The following is a 13,081-nucleotide window of genomic DNA, read 5'->3' as shown; positions in this document are numbered from 1 at the left end:
TTTTGTTTAAAGTAGTAAATAAACAAGACGATATTAGTGGTGCAATTATATACAAATTATCCGCTGTTTCTAAAGTTTTAGCCTGAAATAGCAGTGATGGACACCTGGCTAAGGTCATTAGTTTGCTGTCTGACATCCCATAATTCATAAATCATCACATGATTTATGAATTATGGGAAAGCAGTGTGACCTCAGCCCTTCATATAGACTATATATAATGGAAAAAATGCCTTTGGTTGTACATGGACTGGAAGGGTATTGCTTTGTGTCTGTAATTAGCACAAAAGCATTCAATGTGAATGATCATATTATTGAATATTATGTTGCTATATTTGTAATAGCACACTGGCAAAGACAACACTGGGATCTGCTCCCCTGTGTCCCACCCATGATTTCCACTCTTAATTACACTAATATGACACAGTTTTGAGATGGAAGAAAAGATGGATGTAGCCTTCTTATCTGGAAAGTAAGGCAGATGAGGAAGAGCCTTAAATGTGGGCAGTAGTTATCGACTTCTCTAGTTGCAAAAGGGCTTTTTCAATTATATCGGACAAATGGTCTTAACCTCACTTGCAGTGGGAACTGAGCAAATGCTCCTCTAATTGGTTTACTGTCTCATTCGCCGCATCTTAAATGTAACTTTTTACCCTATTACAGTAAAAAATGCCAATAAAGCAGAGTATGCTTTAGAGCCAGGTAGCTAATAACCAAGTGGTTTTCCTCAGAAAGATTCACCCCACATTTTTGATTCTAGGTTCAAAAAGTAGCAATAGCAAAAATGCTAAATGCAAAATTAATTGATGTTGTGTTGTGCTGCTAATACAACATCAGCTCATTGCAAGGATCGACAAAGATGGCATGCTAACACAAAGCTAACAAAGAACCCAGAATGACGTTAAAGCTGAGTGCTCACCGACAGCAGTCCAGCAACCCGACCGTGATATTCAACTGGCAACAAAGGAAGTAATGAACAATCGGGCTTTTAGCATTGTGACCTTAATTTGTACCTGCACGTTTCTATAGCAGAATTTAAGATGAAGTGGCGACCGCTTCACAGTCTCTTTGACCTGGTTTTCAGCTTTGAGTTCAAACTCTAAAAGAAGCATCGTATGTATTTGCTTGTTACAATAGGGATTTGTGACATTATGTGGAACTTTAGCCTTAGTTTATATTGCTAACTGATGATGATGCATTTCAGGATGTTACAGAATAACAGAAAAGTTAAGTGATGAGTAGTTTAACAGTTTACTTCCTCCGGGGAGTAATAAAGGAATGTGTAATGCATTCCTTTTTTTTGACTAACTAGCCAAACATTGTTCACTGTCAAATGAGTGATGTCACAATGGCTACATCCATCTTTTATATACAGTTTTTGGTGCTCCCCATGCTCCTACCTTTAGCCACAGCCATGGTGCCCTCTCTCTTACTTCACTTACTATGCACTCTCTTTGATATTAGTTTGCAATAAGTTAATGTAGAGTATAAATGTTTGTACTGAAGATCACTGCAACCAGTGTCATATTCATATTATAAAAGGAAAAGTGAAAACAGATATTTTAGCAAAAAAAAAAAAAAACTAAACTTTTTTTGTCTCGCATAAATGATTTGAGACCTAAAAAAAGTCAATGAAATGTAAATACACAATTAGTTTTGAGCTAAAGCATGCAAGCACTGCCCATCAGCAGAATCAGCGAGCATACACGTGATGGCAACAAACAATTTGAGTGAAAGTTAAAATGAAGCTGCGCTTTATACTTGGTTGCTTCCCACTGTTATTGTTCCCTTTGAAAACCTTTAAAATATTGAATCATGAGACTGTGACAGGTCCGTTCAGCCGAAACATCCCGCTTATATACCCAACTAATCACATCATCTGCAAAGTCTTTTCTCTCTAACGTTTCCTTCCTCAGCTATCTCGTTTCAACAAGACAAAACGAGGAACTCACACCTGCTATTTCTGCAAAGTTTTTTTTTTTTTTTGTTTGTTTTTTTTGTTTTTTGTTTTTTTAACCTGTCCCGTTTGGTTCTTTTGCCATCAGAATTATTGTCTAAAGGTGAAGAAAGATGCCCAACGGATTTACTTTACCAAATGGACCATCCCAGCCTTGCCGTAATGGTCCATTTGATTCACCTTTATTGTTTATTTTATTTTCACTTGCTGAATACGGGACAGACTTGACTGGTGGAAAGAAAAGGGAGAAAGAAAGAGGAAAGAAAAACAGCTGAGAAGAGGGACGGGGAGAAGGGCAAAACCAAAACCAACAGAATAAGCAGACAAAAAATACATATATCGATCACCTGGATCACCTGTTAAGAAAAAAAGAAAGCAAGCAGAAGAAAACGAGAGTAATAAACAACATCACAATGATATATGGGAATATGACAGTAAATACTAAATATTAAACATTATTGTGCAGCACGTGAGATCGACAGCGCACAGTGTGCTTTGAGGTAGGAGCCAAAAAGGGTGTAGTTTGTGTGTGTGATCACCCGTGTGTGCACCTGTGAGCATGAACGCGCTTGTTTTTAAAAGGTTCCTTCATGTAATGATCTGCTAGAGGGTGTGGGGGGCCACTGCCCCATCCTCCAGGGCATGAAGCAGGTATGGAGGAGATCAAAACTCCAGACATCCAGAGGCCCCAGAACACAAGAGACCAAGGAAGACCAACAGAGGGCAGCCGCGCCACTATCCCAGAAAGAGCTGAGGAGAGTCCCAGATGAGGGGTCACTCAGCAGCCGCGAGCAGAAGCCGGGGTTGCAGTGACGTGCCCGTGAGCTCCGCCGGCAGCCAGCTGTGCCTGAGTGACCGAGCCCCGGGCCGAGAGGCCGAGGCACCCCATCCCAGTGGGCCGAGCGAGCCCCAGGCTCCAGGCCCCGATAAGCAGCCGCCAAGGAGTGAGCCGGTGGGTACCTGGGCGCCCACCCCGACACAAAGAACCACCAACGCACCGATGTCTGAGGGCGTCTGCCACCGGCAGGGGAAGTGGTGGGGAGATGGGCCTCCAAACCTTGGAGGGCCTGAGATGTCCCCAGAGAGGTGGCGCTGATACCCAACCTGACATATAGACACAGACAAACAGGCACACACAGATACAAACATCTATTCCCACCCTCATGCTCTCATATACAATTACTCAACACTCACCCAACGTGGAGACGGACATAAAGAGACGCTGTACACACAATCACACTCCCAAAGCGTACTCTAAGCCCCGGGTCTAGGTACCCTTGCCCCTGGAGGGGAAACTGCGCCCAGACCCAGGTGATGTTACCCTTTTCCCTGCGGTGGGGAGAAGCAGACTGCCCCGACTCCGCAGCAGCAGGAGGCCCCACATTCCAGACCCCAGTCGGACGGCCAACTCCTCCTCCTAGCCCCCCCGCTCCAGCAGGCCGCAGAGAGAACGGGGGTGTGGGAAGACTCCAAACCTCCCTCCACCCGCTCATATGTAGTGTTGATGTATGTGTGTTCTAAGGTGCATTTAAAACCCAGGAGGGCATGGAGCTACCTGCCAGAGCAGCAGGTAAGCGTGATAGCCCCTCCTGCTAGCCCTCAATGTCTACGTGTATTTAAAATTGAGAGGTGGGCAACGACGCCAGGGGTGAGGTGTATACCCTGATGGTAATTTGGAATCCGTGTAGCGTGCCCACCCCAAGATCCTATATGTATGTGTAATGAGAGTGTGAGTAATGTGAATGTCTAAGTTGTGGGATAAAATTGAGGCAGAGGCAGCCAGAAGGGGACAGAGGGGGGATGTCTCCTCTGCACCCTGGTGACACACCCCTACCCCAAGGCCCTGCATGTGTGGGTGATTGTGGTGGAGCGGGAAGAGGAGGCAGCTGGAGATGGGAGGGAAGGAAGGAGGGGCAGTGACCCCTCCTGGGGCCAGCTCCCCGCTGACCCCAGTAGGCACCCCATACTCTGCAACCCGCCAGGGAAGGGGGGGCCCAGGCCCATCCGGACCGGGGCCCAGTGCAGCAACGCCGCCCAGCCCCACAGAGCCCGGGACAGTCCACCCGACCCCACCACAGAGAAAACTGCACCCACCCCATCATCCACTCATCTTCCAGACTACACAAGACAATAGACGCCCAGGCTGAGATCTTCCTCCACCTCTCCTGTATCTCCCCTCCTGCAGAGAGAGTTCCTGAAGAGAGGAAATCTCCTGCAGGATTTGACAACCTCCCCACCCAGTTGAAGAGCCCCCAGGTGGTTCGATGCACAGGCGGCACCCAGCGCCAGGACTGGGCCCCCATACACCCACCCGCCCACAACCCCGGCAACACACCAACCAGGACCCAAGCCCCTGAGGCTTGGCCAGGGCCCCAGCCCAGAGACGGAGCGCCCCAGAACCTCACGCCCATCCCGGACCCACCCAGGGGCAGCCAGGCTACCAGGTCAGTAACCCACGTCCGTCAGCACAGACCCTCCCTAGCCCTGCTGCACGCAGCCACGAGGAAACCGTCACCTAAGAGCCAACAGAGCCCCTAATTGGCCATGGCCGCTACCCCGGATTGAGCCCCCAAGGAAGATGCTCCCGGGAACCCCCTGATGCCCTAAGCCTGTCCCTACCCCACACAATCACAACAGTGAAGGTGGGACCAAACTAAGACCCCCACCCCCACTAGGTGATGGAGCTGATCAAAGGAGCCCAGAGAAATTGATCTGATGTGGTGGCAGAGGCTGTATCAAGACTAATGTAATCTAATAAATAATTTCTATATTGGTTAGAATTAAGATTATTTTTATTTTTCCAGTTCATGAGGACTGTTTTCTTGGCTATGCATAGGGCAGTGAAAACCATATGGGCTATATTCTTTTCCGGAGTGACATTATCTAAGCTGCCCAACAAACATACTAAAGGGGAAGTTGGAATGTTACATTTCAGACACTTTGATAAGTCTTCACATATCTCGCGCCAAAACTTCTGAACTGGTGGACAGAACCAAAGAGCGTGGATATAATTGTCCGTGAATTGGTTTGGCAGTGTGAGCAGTTGTTGGTAGACGTAAAGCCCATCTTGAACATCCGATGGCCTGTATAGTGCACTCTATGTAGTATTTTGTATTGAATTAATTGAAGACTGGGATTTCTAATTAGATGAAAGGTTTTTAAGCAAATCTGAGACCAGAAGTTTTGGTCAAAGTTAACTGATAAATCCGCTTCCCATTTTGCAATAGGAAGTGATATTGATTCATCTGTTTTAGAAAGCATTCTGTATATTTTGGATAGTAATTTGGGGTTTTAAGAGTAAGAAATTGAACCACACTTGGTGTCGCTTTGTAGTTCAACTTGACCCGGTTTAAATCTCTTATTTATTATGGATTTAATTTGTTGATATTCTAAAATCTTTTCTTGTTGATCCCATATTGTGTAACTAGTCTGTCAAATGAGATAAATTCTGTTCCTTCTAGTATATGTTCTAAGTATTTGATTCCTTTACTACTCCAATCTGAAAAGTTTATCATATTATTGTTTTGTAATATGTCAGGGTTGTTCCAGATAGGTGTACGCTTGCATGGGATTAATGAAGACTCTGTCAACTTCAGAAACTCCCACCACGCTGTCAGAGAAGAGCTGATGTTGATGCTTTTGAAGCATTCATGTCGTTGGATGTTTGAGCTGATAAATGGTAGATCTGAAATCTCTAGATTATTGCAAAGTGCTTGTTCTACATCTAGCCAAGGTTCATCTAAGAGGGTATGTTTTTGCCATCCTGAGATAAACTGAAGCCTGTTGGCTAAGAAGTAATGCTGAAAGTTAGGTAGTTCTAATCCTCCTTTATCCTTGGTCTTTTGTAGTGTTTTTAAGCTTATACGTGGGGCTTATTTTTCCAAAGGAATTTGGACATATATGAATCTAGAGATCTGAACCAATCTTATGGGCGGTTTAGTTGGGATCATTGAGAATAAATAATTTATTTTTGGTAATACCATCATTTTTATAGCGGCAACCCTTCCCATGAGTGATATGGGTAGACATTTCCACCCAGCCAGATCACCTTCTACCTTCTTTAAAAGTGGGATATGGTTTAATTTAGTTAGATCTGCAAGCTTGGGAGATACATTAATACCTAAATATTTTATATTTCCCGATTGCAGTGGAGTAGAAGAGGAATTATGGAAGGAGCAATTAATCGGAAGGACTGTAGATTTTGACCAGTTAATTGAGTAATCTGATATTCTTGCAAAAGAGTTTATCAGTTCAATCACCCCAGAGATATTGGTTTGTGAATTTTGGAGAAAGAGTAACACATCATCCGCATAAAGGCTGATTTTATGTTCTACATTCTTGCATTTTATGCCCTTAATTACTGAATTCTGTCTAATTGCTGCTGCTAGTGGTTCGATAAAATTGCAAACAGTGAAGGGGAGAGTGGGCATCCCTGCCTGGTGCCCCTCAGGAGACAGAAGCTGGAGGATGTCTGGTCATTTGTTCTCACACAAGCTGTTGGGGAATTATATAATATTTTTAACCAGTTGATGAAAGAAGATCCAAAACCAAATTTGTGTAAAGTTGCAAGTAGAAATTTCCAGTTAACTCTGTCAAACGCTTTTTCTGCATCTAAAGAAAATATTGTAGTTTCAAGGTTTTTACTGTATGAGTAGTCTATCAAATTAAGTAATCTACGTGTATTTGTTGATGAGTGCCTACCTTTTATGAAACCAGTTTGGTCAGGATGAATTAAGAGGGGGTTATTTTCTCTAGTCTCTTCGAGAGAGCTTTGCAGATTATTTTAAGGTCTACATTTATAAGGGATATTGGACGATAGCTTGAGGGATATACAGGGTCTTTGCCTGGTTTTAGCAGGAGATTAATGTTTGCAGAATTCATATTTGATGGAAGTCTGCCCTTTTCTTTGATTTCCAACAACGTTCTGTAAAAAACTGGTGCTAGAATCGTCCAGAATTCTTTGTAGAATTCTGCAGGAAAGCCATCTGGGCCTGGAGCCTTATTATTGGGCATACTTATCAGGGCTTCCTGGAGTTCACCTGGTGTCAGTGGCGAATCTAGTGCCATTGCTTGAGTGTCTAATAATTTTGGGAGAGTTATGTTGTCTAAAAACTGATCAATTTCCTTTTTAGATGGGTTTATTTGTGGTGAATACAACGTTTTATAGAAATCCCTGAAAATGTTGTTTATTTGTTTCGGGTCAAATATTGTGTTCCCAGATGAATCTTGAACAGCACATATAGTTGTTTTTTCTTTATTTATTTTTAGCTGGTTTGCTAGAAATTGACCGGATTTATTACTATGTTCATAATTTCGTAAGCGTAGTCTTTGTACTAAGAATTGTGTTTTTTTTATCAATTATCTCATTTAATTCTAGTTTTGTTTTGCGTATTTTTGTTAGGATCCCTGGGTCATCGACCCAGTGGTTTGTTTTGGTCTTTTGAGTTTGTTATTTCATTATATTCTAGTTTTGCTTTTTGGGTTTTTGGATTATTCTTAGTTTAGGTTCTCTGGGTGGGTTCTGTTAGAGTTTTAGTGTTCTGGTTTTCTGTCTGTGATTCTGAGTTGCTGTCTCCCCTGTTTGCTGTATCCCCACGTCCAGTCAGTGTCTGTGTCTGCCCTGGTCCCACGTCTTTGTTCCCTTTGTTATAATGCCTGCCTGTGAGTCTGTTATGTTTCCTGTTTTACTTTGAAAGTCCATGTCTCATGTTAGTGTATCTGGTTTTGCTCTCCTTGTCTCGTTAGTCCTGATTTGCCCCAGCTGTGTTTCCCTCCTGTTGTCCATTCCCTGATTGCTCCCTCTATGTATTTAAGCCCTGTGTTTCAGTTTGTCATTGTCGCGATCTACCCTTAACTTGCTGTGTGTTTTGTCTACGTAAGTGTATTTTGTGTTCTTAGTTTTGTTACACTTTTGGGTTCAGCATTAAAGCTGTTTTGAGTTCACGTCTGTCTCCGTAGTCTGCACTTTGGGTCCTCTTCCTGTCTGCACACAGCCTACACCTAACAGAAGATCGCGACCAGAACATGGACCCAGCAGCACTCGCCTGCCTGATGAGCTCAGGGAGGATATAATTTATTCAGTGGAAAAATTATGTGACCTGTGGCTGAATCATCCAGGGAGGAATTTCAGCGTGCTGTAGCGAACCGGCTACAGCGACTGGTTTCTGGTCTCCCCTGGCTTTTGGACTCACTTCACCCACTCATACAGGAGTTTTTCCTTAATGAGCTTCATCTGCATGCCCCTGTTGCTACCGCTCACCTACCCAACTCGGAGAAAGATGTGCTGCCCAGCCTACCGGACTTGGAGTTGCCCGCCCATTGGAGCCATCACCGAGGAGGAAGCGGCGGCACGCCACCGGCGTGTCACCCCACAGCCGGACTTCGGGATGTCAAAACAGCCGGCTGTGGTGAGTGAAAAGGACACTTTTTCTGTTTCTTCAGGCCATGGGACTATTTATTCTGGGGCTATATTTTTTGCATCACCTGACCAGCCTTTGTTCGTCTCCGTTGGAGGGTCCGAGGGGCCCGTCCAGCCTTCTGTTCCCGCTGGGGGTTCTGGAGAACCGCGCCAGCCTTTGTTTGCCTCCGCTGGAGGGTCCGGCGGCCCGTCCCAGCCTTCTGTTCCCGCTGGAGGGTCCGGCGGCCCGTCCCAGCCTTCTGTTCCCGCTGGAGGGTCCGAGGGGCCGCCCAGCCACAGCAACCTGCCTCCGCTGGAGGGTCCGAGGGGCCCGCCCAGCCACAGCAACCTGCCTCCGCTGGAGGGTCCGAGGCCCGCCCAGCCTTCGCCGCCACCACCTGCGGCTCCCCGCCGCCGCCTTCGCCGCCACCACCACCCTGCGGCCCCCCGCCGCCGCCGCCGCCACCACCTGCGGCTCCCCCGCCGTCGCCTGCAGCGCCATCTTCGCCTGGTCCAGCTTCAACTACGGCTTCTGCGTCGCCTGGTCCAGCTTCAGCTACAGCTTCTGCCTCGCCAGCTGGTGGGCCCGAGGAGCCTGTCCAGCCACCAGCTGCTTCGGCTTCGCCTTCGTCTGGTCCAGCCTCTGCTTCGGCTTCGCCTTCGTCTGGTCCAGCCTCTGCTTCGGCTTCGTCCTCGTCTGGTCCAGCCTCCGAGTCTTCGTCCTCGCCTGGTCCGGCTTCGTCCTCGCCTGGTCCAGCTTCGGCTTCAGCTACGGCTTCGTCCTCGCCTGGTCCAGCTTCGGCTACAGCTTCGCTTGGTCCAGCTCTGGCTTCAGCTTCGCCGTCGCCTGGTCCAGCTTCGCCGTCGCCTGGTCCAGCTTCGCCGTCGCCTGGTCCAGCTTCGCCGTCGCCTGGTCCAGCTCTGGCTTCTGCTTCGCCGTCGCCTGGTCCAGCTCTGGCTTCCCCTGCCCGTCCTGCCCGTCCTGCCCGTCCTGCCCGTCCTGCCCGGCCTGTTCATCCTGCCCGGCCTGTTCGTCCTGCCCGGCCTGCCCGGCCTGTTCGTCCTGTCCTGTCACGTCCTGTCCGGCCGCTTTCCAGGCCAATGACTGGATGTCCTCGCCATCGTGGACGGCCTCCTGACCTGCTCCGTCGCCGCCGGTGCCTCCCGCCCGGCCGGCCTCCTGACCTGCTCCGTCGCCGCCGGTGCCTCCCGCCCGGCCGGCCTCCTGACCTGCTCCGTCGCCGCCGGTGCCTCCCGCCCGGCCGGCCTCCTGACCTGCTCCGTCGCCGCCGGTGCCTTCCGCCCGGCCGGCCTCCTGAACTTTTTTCTGGACTCTTGTGCCGTCGTCCTCCGGGCCGGCCCCCTGAACTGCCCGGGTTTGGACTCTTGGGCCGTCGTCCTCCGGGCCGGCCCCCTGAACTTTGTGTGAATTGTTTTTCCTGGCCGCCTGTGTGTTTTGTTATTTTGCTTTCCGGCTCCGTGTTTGCGCTTTTTTGTTTCTTGCTCCTTGTTTGGTTGTTTCGAGCCCTCCGTCCTGTTTCCCCACCGCCCGCCCTGGTTGGGTTGTTTTTCGTTTTTTGGTGTTCTGGTTTGGGCTGTCTGGAAGCCAGCCCTTAAGGGGGGGGTACTGTTAGGATCCCTGGGTCATCGACCCAGTGGTTTGTTTTGGTCTTTTGAGTTTGTTATTTCATTATATTCTAGTTTTGCTTTTTGGTTTTGGATTATTCTTAGTTTAGGTTCTCTGGGTGGGTTCTGTTAGAGTTTTAGTGTTCTGGTTTTCTGTCTGTGATTCTGAGTTGCTGTCTCCCTGTTTGCTGTATCCCCACGTCCAGTCAGTGTCTGTGTCTGCCCTGGTCCCACGTCTTTGTTCCCTTTGTTATAATGCCTGCCTGTGAGTCTGTTATGTTTCCTGTTTTACTTTGAAAGTCCATGTCTCATGTTAGTGTATCTGGTTTTGCTCTCCTTGTCTCGTTAGTCCTGATTTGCCCCAGCTGTGTTTCCCTCCTGTTGTCCATTCCCTGATTGCTCCCTCTATGTATTTAAGCCCTGTGTTTCAGTTTGTCATTGTCGCGATCTACCCTTAACTTGCTGTGTGTTTTGTCTACGTAAGTGTATTTTGTGTTCTTAGTTTTGTTACACTTTTGGGTTCAGCATTAAAGCTGTTTTGAGTTCACGTCTGTCTCCGTAGTCTGCACTTTGGGTCCTCTTCCTGTCTGCACACAGCCTACACCTAACAATTTTGTTCAGTGTTTCCTGATCTTGGTGGTACGCGTAGGCTTCTTCTAGGGATTTGATGGTTTTTTCTAATTCCTGAATATTTTTGTTTTCTTCTTTCTTTTTATGTGATGAGAAAGAAATTATTTTACCTCTCATCACAGCTTTCCCTGCTTCCCATAGAACAGAAGCTGATGTTCCGGGAGTGTCATTAAAGTCTAAATATGAAGTCCACTCTTTTTAAAATATTTAATAAAGTCTTCATCTTTAAGCAGTGAAGTATTAAATCTCCAGTTTTTACTTGGCGTAGTATTATTCTTGTGCATTAGTGTTAAAGATACAGGAGCATGATCGCTGACAGCTATAGGATGAATCTCAGTGTCTGAAATGTCACTCAGCAGTGAGCTGCTGACCAAAAAATAATCCAGACGAGAGTAGGAGTGATGAACATGTGAGAAGAAAGAATATTCCTTACTGTTGGGGTGAAGGGAGCGCCATGCATCGCAAAGACCAAAGTCGCTCATATACTGTTTGATTATATTTGTGGACTGCCAATTACGCTGAGTTCCTGCTGTATTGAGCCTATCCATTTCTTCATTTAGTCCAAGGTTGAGGTCGCCTCCAAGAACAAGTGTGCCATCTAAGTGTTCAGAGAGTGCACTGAAAAAACCGTGAAAGAATGAGGGATCATCAACATTTGGACCATATACACTTACAATACATAGCTTTTTATCACATATAGATAGTTTAATGATTAAGAATCTGCCCTCTGGATCTATAACTGTATTTCTGCAAAGTTAAAACGTTTTACAGCTTCCCTCCTGCTGTAGTTTCTTTTTTCCGTTTTTATTCTCACCACTGTTCATGTCATGGAGCGGATGACATGACATCGGTACACTTTATCTCTCTGTGGGACTCTTCCCCTCTCAAAACACTTAAAATAAAAAATGGGACACGTCCGGCTGCTCGGCTTACATGAAGGTGAAAGTTCCACAGCTTCCCTCTTTCTGTGTCCACTCTTGTCTGTACATCGAGCTTGCACTCAGCTATCTGCTAATTCTTTCCTAATGTGTCATAAGCTCATTGGTACACAATATAAATTCCTAGAAGAGTTTGAGCAGAAAATAATATGTGTTGGGCTATTGCTATTGTTACTATATGATATGAATCACTAACAGCATTAAATTCCAAATGAGTTACATCACAAGAAGAGTTGCATTTTAGAGCTGGCACTGCAGATTACACTGCCTGATGAAATGTGGGTGGGAGCGATGTTATGGCTAGGATCGAGCAGACAGATAGTAGTGATAAACGTCATAAAAATGCAATGGCAGGAAAAGCAGTGACAGTGGGTGTTCAGAGCCATCTGTTTAATGCTTACCCTGCGGGCAGGGCACCTTCCCTGCTTGCCTGGAGCATGTCTGGCTTTTTGTCTGGCTTTTACAGGAGAGTAGACAGATTACTTGCAAAGGTTGAGATGGTTCAGTGGGCTGAAGGTACTAGGTGACACGGAAGCACGGGAGGGGAGGGAACCATATCCTTTTACAGTCTGGAAATAAAGCTGGCCAGCAGCCCTGTGTCTGTCTTCTTATTGGGCCATAGATGACAGGATCACAGCAGCGCTGGCTGTTGGAGGTCCAGCGCCAGACTGCAGCAGGCAGGGAGGTAATTTAACATGGGAAGCATTATTTCATGTGCTACTGAACTAACTCCCCAGACTGGCCTTTTACATCTATAACTGCATTTATCTGGACCAAACAACAAATCAGACAGTTGTCTTTGCCTTTGGCGTACACTTAAACACTGCCAGACACTCTAAAGCTCCTTTAGTAACATGTTATATGTCACAAAAGTTCAAGTTGTGTTTTTTTTTACAGAGGTTTTTGTGCACGGCTATTTCTTCAGTGGACTTCCCGGCATCTCAGAAGGTTGTGGGAGCAACCTTTGGGTGGAAAAGGACTCCTACACATGACCCCATGAAAAGCAGTCTGCCACACCAACAAGCTACGTAATTAATCATGTGCTTTAGGCAGCTCAACAATTTTCTCTAACTGGTAACCAGATCAAATTTTGAAGATGGTGTTTGCCCTTTTGATCTAAAAAGCTCAATAAGGTGATTTTCCAACAATGTCAAAGTATCCCTTTAGTGGTATGGCTGAGTGGAAGTTGTGTAACAAAGAAAAACAACAAACAGCTGGAGTTAAAGCGAGCAGAGGAATTCTCTTGCAACGTGCCTCGCTTTCATCCTGCCAGGGGAATACAGCGCAGACTGGCCAAGATTAGACATCCTTCCTGCAGCATTTTTCATGGTGACTCCTGGGATTTTAAGATCGAAAAACATGCAAGCAATGCGCAAAGAGAACGTCTCAAGGTGCATCACCCTTTGCTCCAGTGGATCATGTAGAGACAACTAAAATAAGCCGTGGTAAATCTAAAAACACACAGACATGAACCCTGTCCCCTTTAAAGACGCTGTCACTGTGACGAGAGTCACAGTATTCCAGGAATGTCCTGAT

Source organism: Oreochromis aureus, linkage group 7, assembly GCF_013358895.1.
Source record: "Oreochromis aureus strain Israel breed Guangdong linkage group 7, ZZ_aureus, whole genome shotgun sequence".
Taxonomy (NCBI): domain Eukaryota; kingdom Metazoa; phylum Chordata; class Actinopteri; order Cichliformes; family Cichlidae; genus Oreochromis; species Oreochromis aureus.
This window is presented reverse-complemented; position numbering follows the sequence as displayed.